Source organism: Phalangium opilio, unplaced genomic scaffold (genome assembly GCF_054372755.1).
Source record: "Phalangium opilio isolate 3A_F unplaced genomic scaffold, DU_Popi_V2 ptg000019l_1, whole genome shotgun sequence".
Lineage (NCBI taxonomy): Eukaryota > Metazoa > Arthropoda > Arachnida > Opiliones > Phalangiidae > Phalangium > Phalangium opilio.
In genome coordinates this window covers 2,329,135-2,345,813 of record NW_028324152.1, presented here as the reverse complement: position 1 = coordinate 2,345,813, position 16,679 = coordinate 2,329,135, and the positions used below count along the sequence as shown (strand labels likewise).

At 30.4% G+C, this 16,679-nt stretch overlaps 1 non-coding gene and 13 pseudogenes across 1 annotated transcript; all 14 read left to right on the top strand.

The window, feature by feature from the left end:
* The first annotated feature begins 11,400 nt into the window (after positions 1 to 11,400).
* Positions 11,401 to 11,503, top strand: LOC149698492 (5S ribosomal RNA; annotated as a pseudogene).
* A 122-nt stretch (positions 11,504 to 11,625) lies between these two features.
* On the top strand, positions 11,626 to 11,744 carry LOC149698491 (5S ribosomal RNA; annotated as a pseudogene).
* A 136-nt stretch (positions 11,745 to 11,880) lies between these two features.
* Positions 11,881 to 11,999, top strand: LOC149698490 (5S ribosomal RNA; annotated as a pseudogene).
* A 137-nt stretch (positions 12,000 to 12,136) lies between these two features.
* Positions 12,137 to 12,239, top strand: LOC149698489 (5S ribosomal RNA; annotated as a pseudogene).
* Positions 12,240 to 12,361: 122 nt separating this feature from the next.
* LOC149698488 (5S ribosomal RNA) lies at positions 12,362 to 12,480 on the top strand (annotated as a pseudogene).
* A 136-nt stretch (positions 12,481 to 12,616) lies between these two features.
* LOC149698487 (5S ribosomal RNA) lies at positions 12,617 to 12,735 on the top strand (annotated as a pseudogene).
* A 137-nt stretch (positions 12,736 to 12,872) lies between these two features.
* On the top strand, positions 12,873 to 12,991 carry LOC149698486 (5S ribosomal RNA). Its single transcript, XR_016382167.1, has one exon. It is a non-coding gene; the product is annotated as a 5S ribosomal RNA (ribosomal RNA).
* A 2,034-nt stretch (positions 12,992 to 15,025) lies between these two features.
* LOC149698485 (5S ribosomal RNA) lies at positions 15,026 to 15,144 on the top strand (annotated as a pseudogene).
* A 137-nt stretch (positions 15,145 to 15,281) lies between these two features.
* On the top strand, positions 15,282 to 15,384 carry LOC149698484 (5S ribosomal RNA; annotated as a pseudogene).
* Positions 15,385 to 15,506: 122 nt separating this feature from the next.
* LOC149698483 (5S ribosomal RNA) lies at positions 15,507 to 15,609 on the top strand (annotated as a pseudogene).
* Positions 15,610 to 15,731: 122 nt separating this feature from the next.
* On the top strand, positions 15,732 to 15,850 carry LOC149698482 (5S ribosomal RNA; annotated as a pseudogene).
* Positions 15,851 to 15,983: 133 nt separating this feature from the next.
* LOC149698481 (5S ribosomal RNA) lies at positions 15,984 to 16,102 on the top strand (annotated as a pseudogene).
* Positions 16,103 to 16,238: 136 nt separating this feature from the next.
* Positions 16,239 to 16,341, top strand: LOC149698480 (5S ribosomal RNA; annotated as a pseudogene).
* A 121-nt stretch (positions 16,342 to 16,462) lies between these two features.
* Positions 16,463 to 16,581, top strand: LOC149698479 (5S ribosomal RNA; annotated as a pseudogene).
* Positions 16,582 to 16,679: the final 98 nt, after the last annotated feature.

The following is a 16,679-nucleotide window of genomic DNA, read 5'->3' as shown; positions in this document are numbered from 1 at the left end:
TGTAACGATATTCATTCAAAAAACTGTTCAAATTCAATTTTCAATAAGAAATCGTTGTCACGGATTTTGTATCTTGAAGAAAAAAAACATGCGATTTTTTCGGTACACTTTTGAATGCATTTTTTTCTGGACAAATTTTTGACCGAATTCAGCTTTAATACTTATATAATACTCATTAAAAGTGATTTCATCTCGATTGATCAATAAATAAAACTGTACCTCGATTATTAGTACCATTTTCAAAATCGACGTTTCTCGACCAGAAAAGCACATTTTGAGCTTTTTTTTTTCACTATTTTCAAATATAACCAATGAAACCATTGTTTTTGTACTTTTTGCTTTAATTCAAGCAAATGTAACGATATTCATTCAAAAAACTGCTCAAGTTTAATTTTCAATAAGAAATCGTTGTCAGGGATTTTGTATCTTGAAGAAAAAAAAAACATGCGATTTTTTCGGTACACTTTTGAATGCATTTTTTTCTGGACAAATTTTTGACCGAATTTAGCTTAAATACTTGTAAAATACTCATTAAAAGTGATTTCATCTCGATTGATCAATAAATAAAAATGTACCTCGATTATTAGTACCATTTTCAAAATCGACGTTTCTCGACCAGAAAAGCACATTTTGAGTTTTTTTTCACTATTTTCAAATATAACCAATGAAACCATTATTTTTGTACTTTTTGCTTTAATCCAAGCAAATATAACGATATTCATTCAAAAAACTGTTAAAATTCAATTTTCAATAAGAAATCGTTGTCACGGTTTTTTTATCTTGAAGAAAAAAAAACATGCGATTTTTTCGGTACACTTTTTAATGCATATTTTTCTGGACAAATTTTTGACCGAATTCAGCTTAATTACCTATAAAATACTCAAAAAAAGTGATTTCATCTCGATTGATCAATAAATAAAAATGTACCTCGATTTTTAATAACATTTTCAAAATTGACGTTTCTCGACCAGAAAAGCACATTTTGAGAATTTTTTCACTATTTTCAGATATAATCACTGAATCCATTATTTTTGTATTTTTACTTTAATTCAAGCAAATATAACGATATTCATTCAAAAAACTGTTCAAATTCAATTTTCAATAAGAAATCGTTGTCACGGATTTTGTATCTTGAAGAAAAAAAACATGCGATTTTTTCGGTACACTTTTGAATGCATTTTTTCTGGACAATTTTTGACCGAATTTAGCTTAAATACTTATATAATACTCATTAAAAGTGATTTCATCTCGATTGATCAATAAATAAAAATGTACCTCGAATATCAGTACCATTTTCAAAATCGACGTTTCTCGACCAGAAAAGCACATTTTGAGTTTTTTTCACTATTTTCAAATATTACCAATGAAACCATTATTTTTGTACTTTTTGCTTTAATTCAAGCAAATGTAACGATATTCATTCAAAAAACTGTTAAAATTCAATTTTCAATTAGAAATCCTTGTCACGGATTTTTTATCTTGAAGAAAAAAAAACATGCGATTTTTTCGGTACACTTTTTAATGCATATTTTTCTGGACAAATTTTTGACCGAATTCAGCTTAATTACCTATAAAATACTCAAAAAAAGTGATTTCATCTCGATTGATCAATAAATAAAAATGTACCTCGATTTTTAATAACATTTTCAAAATTGACGTTTCTCGACCAGAAAAGCACATTTTGAGAATTTTTTCACTATTTTCAGATATAATCACTGAATCCATTATTTTTGTATTTTTACTTTAATTCAAGCAAATATAACGATATTCATTCAAAAAACTGTTCAAATTCAATTTTCAATAAGAAATCGTTGTCACGGATTTTGTATCTTGAAGAAAAAAAACATGCGATTTTTTCGGTACACTTTTGAATGCATTTTTTCTGGACAATTTTTGACCGAATTTAGCTTAAATACTTATATAATACTCATTAAAAGTGATTTCATCTCGATTGATCAATAAATAAAAATGTACCTCGAATATCAGTACCATTTTCAAAATCGACGTTTCTCGACCAGAAAAGCACATTTTGAGTTTTTTTCACTATTTTCAAATATTACCAATGAAACCATTATTTTTGTACTTTTTGCTTTAATTCAAGCAAATGTAACGATATTCATTCAAAAAACTGTTAAAATTCAATTTTCAATTAGAAATCCTTGTCACGGATTTTTTATCTTGAAGAAAAAAAACATGCGATTTTTTCGGTACACTTTTTAATGCATTTTTTTCTGGACAAATTTTTGACCGAATTCAGCTTAATTACCTATAAAATACTCAAAAAAAGTGATTTCATCTCGATTGATCAATAAATAAAAATGTACCTCGATTTTTAATAACATTTTCAAAATCGACGTTTCTCGACCAGAGAAGCATATTTTGAGTATTTCTTCACTATTTTCAAATATAACCACTGAAACCATTATTTTTGTACTTTTTGCTTTAATTCATGCAAATGTAACGATATTCATTCAAAAAACTGTTAAAATTCAATTTTCAATAAGAAATCGTTGTCACGGATTTTGTATCTTGAAGAAAAAAAACCTGCGATTTTTTCGATACACTTTTGAATGCCTTTTTTTCTGGACAAATTTTTGACCGAATTTAGCTTAAATACTTATAAAATACTCATTAAAAGTGATTTCATCTCGATTGATCAATAAATAAAAATGTACCTCGATTATTAGTACCATTTGCAAAATCGACGTTTCTCGACCAGAAAAGCACATTTTGAGTTTTTTTCACTATTTTCAAATATAACCAATGAAACCATTATTTTTGTACTTTTTGCTTTAATTCAAGCAAATGTAACGATATTCATTCGAAAAACTGTTCAAATTGAATTTTCAATAAGAAATCGTTGTCACGGATTTTGTATCTTGAAGAAAAAAAACATGCGATTTTTTCGGTACACTTTTGAATGCATTTTTTCTGGACAATTTTTGACCGAATTTAGCTTAAATACTTATATAATACTCATTAAAAGTGATTTCATCTCGATTGATCAATAAATAAAAATGTACCTCGAATATCAGTACCATTTTCAAAATCGACGTTTCTCGACCAGAAAAGCACATTTTGAGTTTTTTTCACTATTTTCAAATATTACCAATGAAACCATTATTTTTGTACTTTTTGCTTTAATTCAAGCAAATGTAACGATATTCATTCAAAAAACTGTTAAAATTCAATTTTCAATTAGAAATCCTTGTCACGGATTTTTTATCTTGAAGAAAAAAAAACATGCGATTTTTTCGGTACACTTTTTAATGCATATTTTTCTGGACAAATTTTTGACCGAATTCAGCTTAATTACCTATAAAATACTCAAAAAAAGTGATTTCATCTCGATTGATCAATAAATAAAAATGTACCTCGATTTTTAATAACATTTTCAAAATTGACGTTTCTCGACCAGAAAAGCACATTTTGAGAATTTTTTCACTATTTTCAGATATAATCACTGAATCCATTATTTTTGTATTTTTACTTTAATTCAAGCAAATATAACGATATTCATTCAAAAAACTGTTCAAATTCAATTTTCAATAAGAAATCGTTGTCACGGATTTTGTATCTTGAAGAAAAAAAACATGCGATTTTTTCGGTACACTTTTGAATGCATTTTTTCTGGACAATTTTTGACCGAATTTAGCTTAAATACTTATATAATACTCATTAAAAGTGATTTCATCTCGATTGATCAATAAATAAAAATGTACCTCGAATATCAGTACCATTTTCAAAATCGACGTTTCTCGACCAGAAAAGCACATTTTGAGTTTTTTTCACTATTTTCAAATATTACCAATGAAACCATTATTTTTGTACTTTTTGCTTTAATTCAAGCAAATGTAACGATATTCATTCAAAAAACTGTTAAAATTCAATTTTCAATTAGAAATCCTTGTCACGGATTTTTTATCTTGAAGAAAAAAAACATGCGATTTTTTCGGTACACTTTTTAATGCATTTTTTTCTGGACAAATTTTTGACCGAATTCAGCTTAATTACCTATAAAATACTCAAAAAAAGTGATTTCATCTCGATTGATCAATAAATAAAAATGTACCTCGATTTTTAATAACATTTTCAAAATCGACGTTTCTCGACCAGAGAAGCATATTTTGAGTATTTCTTCACTATTTTCAAATATAACCACTGAAACCATTATTTTTGTACTTTTTGCTTTAATTCATGCAAATGTAACGATATTCATTCAAAAAACTGTTAAAATTCAATTTTCAATAAGAAATCGTTGTCACGGATTTTGTATCTTGAAGAAAAAAAACCTGCGATTTTTTCGATACACTTTTGAATGCCTTTTTTTCTGGACAAATTTTTGACCGAATTTAGCTTAAATACTTATAAAATACTCATTAAAAGTGATTTCATCTCGATTGATCAATAAATAAAAATGTACCTCGATTATTAGTACCATTTGCAAAATCGACGTTTCTCGACCAGAAAAGCACATTTTGAGTTTTTTTCACTATTTTCAAATATAACCAATGAAACCATTATTTTTGTACTTTTTGCTTTAATTCAAGCAAATGTAACGATATTCATTCGAAAAACTGTTCAAATTGAATTTTCAATAAGAAATCGTTGTCACGGATTTTGTATCTTGAAGAAAAAAAAACATGCGATTTTTTCGGTACACTTTTTAATGCATTTTTTTCTGGACAAATTTTTGACCGAATTTAGCTTAAATACTTATAAAATACTCATTAAAAGTGATTTCATCTCGATTGATCAATAAATAAAAATGTACCTCGATTATTAGTACCAATTTCAAAATCGACGTTTCTCGACCAGAGAAGCATATTTTGAGTATTTCTTCACTATTTTCAAATATAACCACTTAAACCATTATTTTTGTACTTTTTGCTTTAATTCATGCAAATGTAACGATATTCATTCAAAAAACTGTTAAAATTCAATTTTCAATAAGAAATCGTTGTCACGGATTTTGTATCTTGAAGAAAAAAAACCTGCGATTTTTTCGGTACACTTTTGAATGCATTTTTTTCTGGACAAATTTTTGACCGAATTTAGCTTAAATACTTATAAAATACTCATTAAAAGTGATTTCATCTCGATTGATCAATAAATAAAAATGTACCTCGATTATTAGTACCATTTTCAAAATCGACGTTTCTCGACCAGAAAAGCACATTTTGAGTTTTTTTCACTATTTTCAAATATAACCAATGAAACCATTATTTTTGTACTTTTTGCTTTAATTCAAGCAAATGTAACGATATTCATTCGAAAAACTGTTCAAATTGAATTTTCAATAAGAAATCGTTGTCACGGATTTTGTATCTTGAAGAAAAAAAAACATGCGATTTTTTCGGTACACTTTTTAATGCATTTTTTTCTGGACAAATTTTTGACCGAATTTAGCTTAAATACTTATAAAATACTCATTAAAAGTGATTTCATCTCGATTGATCAATAAATAAAAATGTACCTCGATTATTAGTACCATTTTCAAAAACGACGTTTCTCGACCAGAAAAGCACATTTTGAGTTTTTTTCACTATTTTCAAATATAACCAATGAAACCATTATTTTTGTACTTTATGCTTTAATTCAAGCAAATGTAACGATATTCATTCAAAAAACTGTTCAAATTCAATTTTCAATAAGAAATCGTTGTCACGGATTTTGTATCTTGAAGAAAAAAAACATGCGATTTTTTCGGTACACTTTTGAATGCATTTTTTTCTGGACAAATTTTTGACCGAATTCAGCTTTAATACTTATATAATACTCATTAAAAGTGATTTCATCTCGATTGATCAATAAATAAAACTGTACCTCGATTATTAGTACCATTTTCAAAATCGACGTTTCTCGACCAGAAAAGCACATTTTGAGTTTTTTTTTCACTATTTTCAAATATAACCAATGAAACCATTGTTTTTGTACTTTTTGCTTTAATTCAAGCAAATGTAACGATATTCATTCAAAAAACTGCTCAAATTTAATTTTCAATAAGAAATCGTTGTCAGGGATTTTGTATCTTGAAGAAAAAAAAACATGCGATTTTTTCGGTACACTTTTGAATGCATTTTTTTCTGGACAAATTTTTGACCGAATTTAGCTTAAATACTTGTAAAATACTCATTAAAAGTGATTTCATCTCGATTGATCAATAAATAAAAATGTACCTCGATTATTAGTACCATTTTCAAAATCGACGTTTCTCGACCAGAAAAGCACATTTTGAGTTTTTTTTCACTTTTTTCAAATATAACCAATGAAACCATTATTTTTGTACTTTTTGCTTTAATTCAAGCAAATGTAACGATATTCATTCGAAAAACTTTTCAAATTGAATTTTTAATAAGAAATCGTTGTCACGGATTTTGTATCTTGAAGAAAAAAAAACATGCGATTTTTTCGGTACACTTTTGAATGCATTTTTTTCTGGACAAATCTTTGACCGAATTTAGCTTAAATACTTATAAAATACTCATTAAAAGTGATTTCATCTCGATTGATCAATAAATAAAAATGTACCTCGATTATTAGTACCATTTTCAAAATCGACGTTTCTCGACCAGAAAAGCACATTTTGAGTTTTTTTCACTATTTTCAAATATAACCAATGAAACCATTATTTTTGTACTTTTTGCTTTAATTCAAGCAAATGTAACGATATTCATTCGAAAAACTGTTCAAATTGAATTTTCAATAAGAAATCGTTGTCACGGATTTTGTATCTTGAAGAAAAAAAAACATGCGATTTTTTCGGTACACTTTTTAATGCATTTTTTTCTGGACAAATTTTTGACCGAATTTAGCTTAAATACTTATAAAATACTCATTAAAAGTGATTTCATCTCGATTGATCAATAAATAAAAATGTACCTCGATTATTAGTACCATTTTCAAAATCGACGTTTCTCGACCAGAAAAGCACATTTTGAGTTTTTTTTCACTATTTTCAAATATAACCAATGAAACCATTATTTTTGTACTTTTTGCTTTAATCCAAGCAAATATAACGATATTCATTCAAAAAACTGTTAAAATTCATTTTTCAATAAGAAATCCTTGTCACGGATTTTTTATCTTGAAGAAAAAAAAACATGCGATTTTTTCGGTACACTTTTTAATGCATATTTTTCTGGACAAATTTTTGACCGAATTCAGCTTAATTACCTATAAAATACTCAAAAAAAGTGATGTCATCTCGATTGATCAATAAATAAAAATGTACCTCGATTTTTAATAACATTTTCAAAATTGACGTTTCTCGACCAGAAAAGCACATTTTGAGAATTTTTTCACTATTTTCAGATATAATCACTGAATCCATTATTTTTGTATTTTTACTTTAATTCAAGCAAATATAACGATATTCATTCAAAAAACTGTTCAAATTCAATTTTCAATAAGAAATCGTTGTCACGGATTTTGTATCTTGAAGAAAAAAAACATGCGATTTTTTCGGTACACTTTTGAATGCATTTTTTCTGGACAATTTTTGACCGAATTTAGCTTAAATACTTATATAATACTCATTAAAAGTGATTTCATCTCGATTGATCAATAAATAAAAATGTACCTCGAATATCACAACCATTTTCAAAATCGACGTTTCTCGACCAGAAAAGCACATTTTGAGTTTTTTTCACTATTTTCAAATATTACCAATGAAACCATTATTTTTGTACTTTTTGCTTTAATTCAAGCAAATGTAACGATATTCATTCAAAAAACTGTTAAAATTCAATTTTCAATTAGAAATCCTTGTCACGGATTTTTTATCTTGAAGAAAAAAAAACATGCGATTTTTTCGGTACACTTTTTAATGCATATTTTTCTGGACAAATTTTTGACCGAATTCAGCTTAATTACCTATAAAATACTCAAAAAAAGTGATTTCATCTCGATTGATCAATAAATTAAAATGTACCTCGATTTTTAATAACATTTTCAAAATTGACGTTTTTCGACCAGAAAAGCACATTTTGAGAATTTTTTCACTATTTTCAGATATAATCACTGAATCCATTATTTTTGTATTTTTACTTTAATTCAAGCAAATATAACGATATTCATTCAAAAAACTGTTCAAATTCAATTTTCAATAAGAAATCGTTGTCACGGATTTTGTATCTTGAAGAAAAAAAACATGCGATTTTTTCGGTACACTTTTGAATGCATTTTTTCTGGACAATTTTTGACCGAATTTAGCTTAAATACTTATATAATACTCATTAAAAGTGATTTCATCTCGATTGATCAATAAATAAAAATGTACCTCGAATATCAGTACCATTTTCAAAATCGACGTTTCTCGACCAGAAAAGCACATTTTGAGTTTTTTTCACTATTTTCAAATATTACCAATGAAACCATTATTTTTGTACTTTTTGCTTTAATTCAAGCAAATGTAACGATATTCATTCAAAAAACTGTTAAAATTCAATTTTCAATTAGAAATCCTTGTCACGGATTTTTTATCTTGAAGAAAAAAAAACATGCGATTTTTTCGGTACACTTTTTAATGCATATTTTTCTGGACAAATTTTTGACCGAATTCAGCTTAATTACCTATAAAATACTCAAAAAAAGTGATTTCATCTCGATTGATCAATAAATAAAAATGTACCTCGATTTTTAATAACATTTTCAAAATTGACGTTTCTCGACCAGAAAAGCACATTTTGAGAATTTTTTCACTATTTTCAGATATAATCACTGAATCCATTATTTTTGTATTTTTACTTTAATTCAAGCAAATATAACGATATTCATTCAAAAAACTGTTCAAATTCAATTTTCAATAAGAAATCGTTGTCACGGATTTTGTATCTTGAAGAAAAAAAACATGCGATTTTTTCGGTACACTTTTGAATGCATTTTTTCTGGACAATTTTTGACCGAATTTAGCTTAAATACTTATATAATACTCATTAAAAGTGATTTCATCTCGATTGATCAATAAATAAAAATGTACCTCGAATATCAGTACCATTTTCAAAATCGACGTTTCTCGACCAGAAAAGCACATTTTGAGTTTTTTTCACTATTTTCAAATATTACCAATGAAACCATTATTTTTGTACTTTTTGCTTTAATTCAAGCAAATGTAACGATATTCATTCAAAAAACTGTTAAAATTCAATTTTCAATTAGAAATCCTTGTCACGGATTTTTTATCTTGAAGAAAAAAAACATGCGATTTTTTCGGTACACTTTTTAATGCATTTTTTTCTGGACAAATTTTTGAAGGAATTCAGCTTAATTACCTATAAAATACTCAAAAAAAGTGATTTCATCTCGATTGATCAATAAATAAAAATGTACCTCGATTTTTAATAACATTTTCAAAATCGACGTTTCTCGACCAGAGAAGCATATTTTGAGTATTTCTTCACTATTTTCAAATATAACCACTGAAACCATTATTTTTGTACTTTTTGCTTTAATTCATGCAAATGTAACGATATTCATTCAAAAAACTGTTAAAATTCAATTTTCAATAAGAAATCGTTGTCACGGATTTTGTATCTTGAAGAAAAAAACCTGCGATTTTTTCGGTACACTTTTGAATGCATTTTTTTCTGGACAAATTTTTGACCGAATTTAGCTTAAATACTTATAAAATACTCATTAAAAGTGATTTCATCTCGATTGATCAATAAATAAAAATGTACCTCGATTATTAGTACCATTTTCAAAATCGACGTTTCTCGACCAGAAAAGCACATTTTGAGTTTTTTTCACTATTTTCAAATATAACCAATGAAACCATTATTTTTGTACTTTTTGCTTTAATTCAAGCAAATGTAACGATATTCATTCGAAAAACTGTTCAAATTGAATTTTCAATAAGAAATCGTTGTCACGGATTTTGTATCTTGAAGAAAAAAAAACATGCGATTTTTTCGGTACACTTTTTAATGCATTTTTTTCTGGACAAATTTTTGACCGAATTTAGCTTAAATACTTATAAAATACTCATTAAAAGTGATTTCATCTCGATTGATCAATAAATAAAAATGTACCTCGATTATTAGTACCATTTTCAAAATCGACGTTTCTCGACCAGAGAAGCATATTTTGAGTATTTCTTCACTATTTTCAAATATAACCACTTAAACCATTATTTTTGTACTTTTTGCTTTAATTCATGCAAATGTAACGATATTCATTCAAAAAACTGTTAAAATTCAATTTTCAATAAGAAATCGTTGTCACGGATTTTGTATCTTGAAGAAAAAAAACCTGCGATTTTTTCGGTACACTTTTGAATGCATTTTTTTCTGGACAAATTTTTGACCGAATTTAGCTTAAATACTTATAAAATACTCATTAAAAGTGATTTCATCTCGATTGATCAATAAATAAAAATGTACCTCGATTATTAGTACCATTTTCAAAATCGACGTTTCTCGACCAGAAAAGCACATTTTGAGTTTTTTTCACTATTTTCAAATATTACCAATGAAACCATTATTTTTGTACTTTTTGCTTTAATTCAAGCAAATGTAACGATATTCATTCAAAAAACTGTTAAAATTCAATTTTCAATTAGAAATCCTTGTCACGGATTTTGTATATTGAAGAAAAAAAACACACGCGATTTTTTCGGTACACTTTTGAATGCATTTTTTTCTGGACAGATTTTTGACCGAATTCAGCTTAATTACCTATAAAATATTCATTGAAAGTGATTTCATCTCGATTGATCAATAAATAATAATGTACCTCGATTATTAGTACCATTTTCAAAATCGACGTTTCTCGACCAGAAAAGCACATTTTGAGTTTTTTTTCACTATTTGAAATATAACCAATGAAACCATTATTTTTGTACTTTTTGCTTTAATCCAAGCAAATATAACGATATTCATTCAAAAAACTGTTAAAATTCAATTTTCAATAAGAAATCCTTGTCACGGATTTTTTATCTTGAAGAAAAAAAAACATGCGATTTTTTCGGTACACTTTTTAATGCATTTTTTTCTGGACAAATTTTTGACCGAATTCAGCTTAATTACCTATAAAATACTCAAAAAAAGTGATTTCATCTCGATTGATCAATAAATAAAAATGTACCTCGATTTTTAATAACATTTTCAAAATCGACGTTTCTCGACCAGAGAAGCATATTTTGAGTATTTCTTCACTATTTTCAAATATAACCACTGAAACCATTATTTTTGTACTTTTTGCTTTAATTCAAGCACAGTCAGTACTTGGGAGGGAGACCACTTAGGAACACTGCGTGCCGTTAGCTTTTTCGCTTTTTTTTTGTCTTTTAAATTCCAATAGATATGAAAAAAGCAAAGATATTTTCTTTTTGTTATTGTTTTAAAAAGATGGTTAATTTGTCTCACTTAATTTAAATTCAAATTATTAACTAGCACTCTCGGCAACGGCCATATTACGCTGAAAACACCGGTTCTCGTCCGATCACCGAAGTTAAGCAGCGTCGAGCGCAGTCAGTACTTGGGAACACTGCGTGCCGTTGGCTTTTTCCTTTTTGTTTCCTCTTATAAATTCCACCAGATATGAAAAAAGCAAACATATCTTCTTTTAGTTATTGTTTTATAAAGATGAAGGTTAATAAAATTCAAATTATTAACTAGCACTCTCGGCAACGGCCATATCACGCTGAATACACCGTTTCTCGTCCGATCACCGAAGTTAAGCAGCGTCGAGCGCAGTCAGTACTTCGGAGGGAGACCACTTAGGAACACTGCGTGCCGTTAGCTTTTTCACTTTTTTTTGTCTTTTAAATTCCAATAGATATGAAAAAAGCAAAGATATTTTCTTTTTGTTATTGTTTTAAAAAGATGAAGGTTAATTTGTCTCACTTAAATTAAATTCGAATTATTAACTAGCGCTCTCGGCAACGGCCATTTCACGCTGAGAACACCGGTTCTCGTCCGATCACCGATGTTAAGCAGCGTCGAGCGCAGTCAGTATTTGGGAGGGAGACCACTTAGGAACACTGCGTGCCGTTGGCTTTTTCACTTTTTTTTTGTCTTTTAAATTCCAATAGATATGAAAAAAGCAAAGATATTTTCTTTTTGTTATAGTTTTAAAAAGATGAAGGTTAATTTGTCTCACTTAAATTAAATTCGAATTATTAACTAGCGCTCTCGGCAACGGCCATTTCACGCTGAGAACACCGGTTCTCGTCCGACCACCGAAGTTAAGCAGCGTCGAGCGCAGTCAGTACTTGGGAACACTGCGTGCCGTTGTCTTTTTCCTTTTTGTTTCCTCTTTTAAATTCCACCAGATATGAAAAAACCAAACGAATCTTCTTTTTGTTATTGTTTTATAAATATGAAGGTTAATTAAATTCAAATTATTAACTAGCACTCTCGGCAACGGCCATATCACGCTGAATACACCGTTTCTCGTCCGATCACCGAAGTTCAGCAGCGTCGAGCGCAGTCAGTACTAGGGAGGGAGACCACTTAGGAACACTGCGTGCCGTTAGCTTTTTCACTTTTTTTTGTCTTTTAAATTCCAATAGATATGAAAAAATAAAAGCTTTTTTCTTTTTGTTATTGTTTTAAAAAGATGAAGGTTAATTTGTCTCACTTAATTTAAATTCGAATTATTAAATAGCACTCTCGGCAACGGCCATATCACGCTGAGAACACCGTTTATCGTCCGATCACCGAAGTTAAGCAGCGTCGAGCGCAGTCAGTACTTGGGAGGGAGACCACTTAGGAACACTGCGTGCCGATGGCTTTTTCACTTTTTTTTCCTCTTTTAAATTCCAATGGATTTCAAAAAAGCAAACATATTTTCTTTTTGTTTTTGTTTTAAAAAGATGAAGGTTAATTTGTCTCACTTAATTTAAATTCGAATTATTAACTAGCACTCTCGGCAACGGCCATATTACGCTGAAAACACCGGTTCTCGTCCGATCACCGAAGTTAAGCAGCGTCGAGCGCAGTCAGTACTTGGGAGGGAGACCACTTAGGAACACTGCGTGCCGTTGGCTTTTTCACTTTTTTTTCCTCTTTTAAATTCCAATAGATATGAAAAGAGCAAACATATTTTCTTTTTACCTCTCCGTGTGACGTAGTCCAGGAGAGGTTCTGTAACGGCCGTGTCTGTCTGTCTGTCTGTCTGTCTGTCTGTGTGTGTGTGTCTGTCTGTCTGTCCGTTGTTACACCCACGTGACCGCGTTCGCAGTTTGCGTATCGGAGCAAACGTGTTCCCAATTTCCGGACCGCATTGACAGTTCACAGAAATTTGGAAAATTGTATTTCTCTCCGTTGGCTACTCTATACTTGAGTTCTCACACCACCATGTTTGGTCTTCGTCCATCCCATATGAACACCAGTCTGGAACTTTTCTGGCTTCCACCACCACCATCTTCTATTCTTTGTCAATCCCACATTGACACCAGTCCGCACTTACACTGGCTTCTTACACCACCATTCCGTCTATTCCTTATAGACACCAATCTGTATCATTGGCTTCTAACACCACCATCCACTGGTCTTCCGTCTATTCCACATAGACACCAATCTGCATCATTGGCTTCTAACACCACCATCCACTGGTCTTCCGTCTATTCCACATAGACACCAATCTGTATCATTGGCTTCTACTCCATTATCATCGTTTGGTTTTAGGATATACGCGGCGATCAGCTAGGGTTACGAGAAACGTCTAGCCTCCCTAAGGTGGGATCGGCCACCAAAGGTTTTCGCAATTGCGCTTTTTCCTTACTATTATAATGGAAACGAATCGTATATATACCCCAAAATTTGAAGAAAGCGGGCAAGAGGGGTACCCTTCACTTTAAACGTCAATATTAGAAAAGTTTGAGAAGATAATAGGTATAACTTTATTTTAAACGATTTAACTATTATTAATGTTAATAATTGAAGATTAAAATAATTAAAAATTATTATATTTATTTAAATATTAAAGATAATCTTGTTTCTCAACTCAAAATTAATACGGAAAGATTTAAAAAGCAGTCTATGTTTTTGTCTGTGTGTGTCCGTCCATTGTTACACTAGTGCGTTGCGTTAGCAGTTAGCCTTGTGTTGATGTGTTAAGAAATCATACAGAACCTTAATATTCCCTTTTTCCATAATATAAAGTGAATATGTGGAAGTATTTTTCGTAATTATGATGCATTTAGTACTTTTGTAGCTTTAAAGCTCTGTTTCATTTTGATATTCCAAAGATTTATTTTAATATTGTTATTTGAAATGGCTGTTTATATATTGCGTAAGCTATACTACATCTGTATATAGAATAATCCTTGGTTTAGTAATTTCATGAAGAAAACTAAGACCTAGACTCAGGCGCGTATAACAAGTATTATCCGTAATAGGCTTTGGGAAACAAAGAGTAAATAATTGAGGCCTGAGGTGAAGTAAACTTTTGGCTTTGATTTTCGTGTCTGAAATGAACAGACATCAACGGTTCAAAGTGAGCCGAAAGTTAAATACACTCTTAAATAATAATAATAAGGTTAGTAAAAGGGCTAATGGTAAACGGCTAGTAACTACAAACTTATTATTCTCTTTATGGTGCGCATTGACTATTAGTGCGTCTAGCTACAATTTAGCTTTGGTGTTATTTAACGTTAACATTCATGTTGGCAAACTAAGAATATTGTTGAGGTGAGACGAGACGATAGTGTTTACACTGCAAACCAGTTGTGAATGTAGCTTTCAGAATATAGGGTAAACAGCTGAAGCGTAGACTTCATTTCCTGTTCTTTTCCCCATTGACTGATTTCCATGTGTCCAAGATTTATCCTTATTGGATGTAAAATGTCGTCTGCTTTACTGTACATTCGCTATGTTTGGAATACTGCTTCAATATTTCGTAAATTTTTACTTCAAAAAAGTGAAATAATTCCATATCTAGGTAAATACGTTTGTAGTAGTAGACCTCTTGAAACGGAGAGGTAATATTTTGGTTTTCCCAACTTGTTGTTATTGTTTTAAAAAGATGAAGGTTAATTTGTCTCACTTAATTTAAATTCGAATTATTAAATAGCACTCTCGGCAACGGCCATATCACGCTGAGAACACCGGTTATCGTCCGATCAGCGAAGTTAAGCAGCGTCGAGCGCAGTCAGTACTTGGGAGGGAGACCACTTAGGAACACTGCGTGCCGATGGCTTTTTCACTTTTTTTTCCTCTTTTAAATTCCAATGGATTTCCAAAAAGCAAACATATTTTCTTTTTGTTATTGTTTTAAAAAGATGAAGGTTAATTTGTCTCACTTAATTTAAATTCGAATTATTAACTAGCACTCTCGGCAACGGCCATATCACGCTGAAAACACCGGTTCTCGTCCGATCACCGAAGTTAAGCAGCGTCGAGCGCAGTCAGTACTTGGGAACACTGCGTGACGTTGGCTTTTTCCTTTTTGTTTCCTCTTTTAAATTCCACCAGAAATGAAAAAACCAAACATGTCTTCTTTTTGTTATTGTTTTATAAAGATAAGGGTTAATTATATTCGAAATATTAACCAGCACTCTCGGCAACGGCCATATCACGCTGAAAACACCGGTTCTCGTCCGATCACCGAAGTTAAGCAGCGTCGAGCGCAGTCAGTACTTGGGAACACAGCGTGCCGTTGGCTTTTTCCTATTTGTTTCCTCTTTTAAATTCCACCAGATATGAAAAAACCAAACATATCATCTATTTGTTATTGTTTTATAATTATGAAGGTTAATTAAATTCAAATTATTAACTAGCACTCTCGGCAACGGCCATATCACGCTGAAAACACCGGTTCTCGTCCGATCACCGAAGTTAAGCTACGTCGAGCACAGTCAGTACTTGGGAGGGAGACCACTTAGGAAGACTGCGTGCCGTTAGCTTTTTCACTTTTTTTTGTCTTTTAAATTCCAATAGATATGAAAAAAGCAAACATATTTTCTTTTTGTTATTGTTTTAAAAAGATGGTTAATTTGTCTCACTTAATTTAAATTCGAATTATTAACTAGCACTCTCGGCAGCGGCCATAACACGCTGAGAACACCGGTTCTCGTCCGATCAACGAAGTTAAGCAGCGTCGAGCGCAGTCAGTACTTGGGAGGGAGACCACTTAGGAACACTGCGTGCCGTTAGCTTTTTCACTTTTTTTTGTCTTTTAAATTCCAATAGATATGAAAAAAGCAAACATATTTTCTTTTTGTTATTGTTTTAAAAAGATGAAGGTTAATTTGTCTCACTTAATTTAAATTCGAATTATTAACTAGCACTCTCGGCAACGGCCATATCACGCTGAGAACACCGGTTATCGTCCGATCACCGAAGTTAAGCAGCGTCGAGCGCAGTCAGTATTTGGGAACACTGCGTGCCGTTGGCTTTTCCTTTTTGTTTCCTCTTTTAAATTCCACCAGATATGAAAAAAACTAACATATGTTCTTTTAGTTATTGTTTTATAAATATGAAGGTTAATTAAATTCGAATTATTAACTAGCACTCTCGGCAACGGCCATATCACGCTGAAAACACCGGTTCTCGTCTGATCACCGAAGTTAAGCAGCGTCGAGCGCTGTCAGTTCTTGGGAGGGAGACCACTTAGGAACACTGTGTGCCGTTGGCTTTTTCACTTTTTTCCTCTTTTAAATTCCAATAGATATGAAAAGAGCAAACATATTTTCTTTTTGTTTTTGTTTTAAAAAGATGAAGGTTAATTTGTCT